This window comes from Lepus europaeus, chromosome 9 (genome assembly GCF_033115175.1).
Source record: "Lepus europaeus isolate LE1 chromosome 9, mLepTim1.pri, whole genome shotgun sequence".
Classification (NCBI taxonomy): domain Eukaryota; kingdom Metazoa; phylum Chordata; class Mammalia; order Lagomorpha; family Leporidae; genus Lepus; species Lepus europaeus.
In genome coordinates, this window is record NC_084835.1 from 61,380,607 (window position 1) to 61,384,557 (window position 3,951).

The following is a 3,951-nucleotide window of genomic DNA, read 5'->3' on the forward strand; positions in this document are numbered from 1 at the left end:
TCAAATGTCCACAATAGCCACAGTTGGGCCAGAAAGAAGCCATGAGCCTGGAACTCCATCTGAATCTTTCACATGGGCGGCAGGGACCCAAGCACTTGGGCCATCATCTGCTGCTTTCCAGGTGCACCGGCAGGGAGCTGGATCACAAGCAGAGCAGCCAGGACTCCAACCAATACTTCCATACAGGATATTGGCATCCCACACAAGTGATAGCTTACCCCCACTGTACCACAATGCGGCCCCAACTCCCATGCTTTCTTGAGGTGAGGTGACTTGCCATGGCCAAAGCTCTAGAAGCTGAGATTTGAACAACTAGTGCATACCTGGATGCTCATGTGGAAAAGCAACCTCTACCAGCCTGGGGGACAACAGTGAACATGACCTACTGCTGACCAAGAAAGCTGATGGTGTCGCTCTCAGCTTCTGAGGTTTGGGAACTGCTTGTGAGTGCAACATGACTGAGTGTGTTTGACTACACTTCTTCTGTTTGAGTGTTGTGCAATCTTTTCATATCCAGTATTTCACTTGATCTTTCAGAACTTGCCTTTCCTTCCTGTTTTACTTGACACCTTATTATCCATCATCATTCTTAGACTTCTGTATCCAGGTTATTGACCTTCAGCACCTTGGGACTCATTGTTCCTTGCCCTACTTACCCTTAGAACATTTTTCTTCACGTTGGTGAAATTGTGAAATCAAACTTCTCTTCCAAATTCCAAACTACACACCCCTCTGCCTCCATTCATCTCAGTTGTGCCTTTCTTCTCCTTGGAAAACAATGTTAACAAACACCCCTATCTCATCAGGTTGCTTTGGGGATTCAACGAGAGAATGCACAAACACCCTTAGGGCGGTGTACGGCACGCTGTGAAGTTCGGTAGCTGATAGCTCTCATAATTATTGTCACCATCATGTGCTGTCACCAGCTGCTGTACACCACTCTTAATACACTAACTCCCCATCTTGGCTTTTTGGGGTATTTTATTCTCATTCACATTTCATTCTAGTTTCTAATTCTCAGTCTGTTAGCTTCTTTTGACTGTGGTGGTCTCGTTTTAGCTCAACACAATCCAACCCGATTCTCCCAAACCACAGAATTCCTTAACCTGGAGTTGACTGCAAACATGTGACTTAGCCCAAGAAAGTAGCAGAAAAAGCACCAGCTGGGCCCACCCAACTGCCAGCCCCCAGAGTCATCCTGGGAAAATAAATGATGGTTGCTCTGAGCCATTAAGGTTGGACATGGTTGGGGCTGGTGTTGTGGCACAGCGGGTTAATGCCCTGGCCTGAAGCACCAGCATCCCATATGGGCGCCAGTTCTAGTCCTGGCTGTTCCTCTTCCGATCCAGCTCTCTGCTATGGCCTGGGATAGCAGTAGCAGATGGCCCAAGTCCTTGGGCCCCTGCACCCGATGGGAGACCCAGAAGAGGCTCCTGGCTGCTGGCTTCGGATCGGCGCAGCTCCAGCCGTTGCGGCCATCTGGGGAGTGAACCAGCGGATGGAAGACCTCTCTCTCTGTCTCTACCTCTCTCTGTAACTCTGTCTTTCAAATAATAAATAAAATAAATCTTTTAAAAAAAAGTTGGACATGGTTTGTGACATAGCAAAAATGAATATACTTTGTAGTTTTGCAACCTTGAGCAAACCAGTTAACCTTTCCAAGCCACTGTTGTTTTCCCTGTAAAATGGGAGCGATGTTTATCTGGTCTTTGGAGATGGAGCAGCGGGCCCAGTAAGGCTCAGTCCAACACATGTCACTCGTCTCCTCTATGAACACTCCTTTGTCCTTTGTCATAACTTAAATTTCCTTACGCCACTCTCAGCTCTACTGACATCAGTAGATCAGGTCAGACTGGATCAGGTCCAGACCGTTTCCCACGGAAGGCGGCTGCCATCTGCCAGCAGTCTGCACTCTCCGCTTCTCCCTGCGTTGCTTTGCATGACTTCCCTCTGCGCAGACGCTCACATGGGCGGCTTTAGGATCACACAAACTCTGAGCTCTCTATCTCTAGCTGTGACCCCCATCTGTCTTGAATTTCCCACTGTTGTTGGAACGACGCCATTTGACTATCTGGTAACGTCTAAAGGACAACAATCAAACTGCTCATTACTTCCGAACCCATTGGCTCACCTTCCCATGAAACTGTTTTCATTCCCCCCAAAAAAAATTTAAGTCCCCAATTTCCTTTATCATCTGTATCCAATTAGTGACTGAGTCCTGTTTCTTCTTCTGAACTCTCCCTGTCACTCTTCCGAGACCTCTTTGCCTTGACCTGCGTGGCCAGCACACTCACCCATGTCAATGTCTCTTGAATTCACTCTTCACTGGGAGCAGACAGATCATCCTAGAGAGAGGGGTTTTCATCTTGTTTCTCTGCCTAATACTCTATCATCAGTTCACGTTGCTTGTGCTTCAAGTTCAAATTCCTCACCCTGGGTTTCTTCCCACCCAATGCAGGAACGTCATTGAGTTTCTGTTTCCTACTTCTCACTAATTGCTTTGTTCAGGAGATTCTCCTGAGTCTAATATCTCCATCAACAGATCCCAAGGCAATGATGAAAATGCTCAGGCTGAATTTGAGAAGTGCAAATCCACAATAACAAAGAAGAAATGAGTGGAGGAAGGCAAGATGGGAAGCCACCTAGAGTTCTGTGTTCTGTCCTTGCGCTGCTTCCTGGTGAAACCCCGCTGGGGGCATGGCAGCTGTGTCCCCATGATGGGCACCACAGGTGGGCTGCCAGGAGACACCGACCTGGCAGCAGTGCCATGGCACAGAGAAACAGGGGGAATTTCTTAGTCTAACTCCTGTTTTCCCTTTCTCATCGACCAAATTCCTCCCATGGGGAGTAGGGGTCCCCCTACTACTAGATTTCATCATCTGCCCATGCAGCTCCCCAGCTGCATGGGGAACACAACCTTGAACAGTGCTGTGTTGTGTTTCATCCGAGCCCTGAAGCCTGGGTAGGAGGGGACACTCCACAGCTGTCAGGAGGAGGCCAAACGAAAGGACCCAACAGCAGCAGGAAGGTCATCCAGATGACCCAGCGCCAAGCAGGCCCATCAGATCCGCATCCCAGAGACAGTCTGCCTGTGGTTCTGCCCTTCCAAACATTTCCAAGCTCGTCTATCTCCTTGCTTTTGGCTATTCCCCATGTTTTATTTATTTATTTATTTTTTGCCTTTTCAGATTTGGGTTGTCCCTTCATATCCATGGTGGGGTTGGTTCAGGACCCCAGAGGTTACCAAAAATCAGTGGAGGCTCAAGTCCCTTATATAAAATGCATATACACATCCTCCTGAACACTTGTAGTCATCTCTACACTACTTCCAATAACCAGTGCAATGTACTCGCTGTGAAAGTAGGTGCTATGCTGTGTTGCGTGGCTAATAATGACAAGGAAAATAAAGTCTGAACATGTGCAGTGTAGCTGCACCCTCTTAGGACCCACTACATAGCACAGGGCAGGGTAACATTTCTCATGCGCTATGGTTCCATCCACAGGTACACCCCAGATACAGAGGGCTGCCTGATACTCACCCTTCTGTCACCAGGTTTCACTCTCCTCAACGCTCGGCCTGACAGCCTACACAACATATTCACTATTTTAGTTATTGTCCAGCATCACTCCCCTCCTCTCAGCGCTTACTTCCTTCTCTGGGGAGAATTCTCCATTGAGTAAAAACTTGCTTCCCTCTTTCTTATGCTCAAATCCTGCTATGGGAGACTAAAGAGTCCATGCTGCTCCTCCCCCAGCCTTGGCTACACATTTTAAGCTCAGCAGTCAGTGGCTGGATCCCCAGGCTCGGTCCTTGAGCCAGTGCAACAAAGATGCAAAAAACATCTGAAGGTCAGACGGCTCCCACTGCTGGACTCTGCTGCAGCTGTACTGTGTTTGGTAGGTGACCTTGGCCGTGGAAACTGTTGCTTAGCATCTGTAACTTTCCCGACT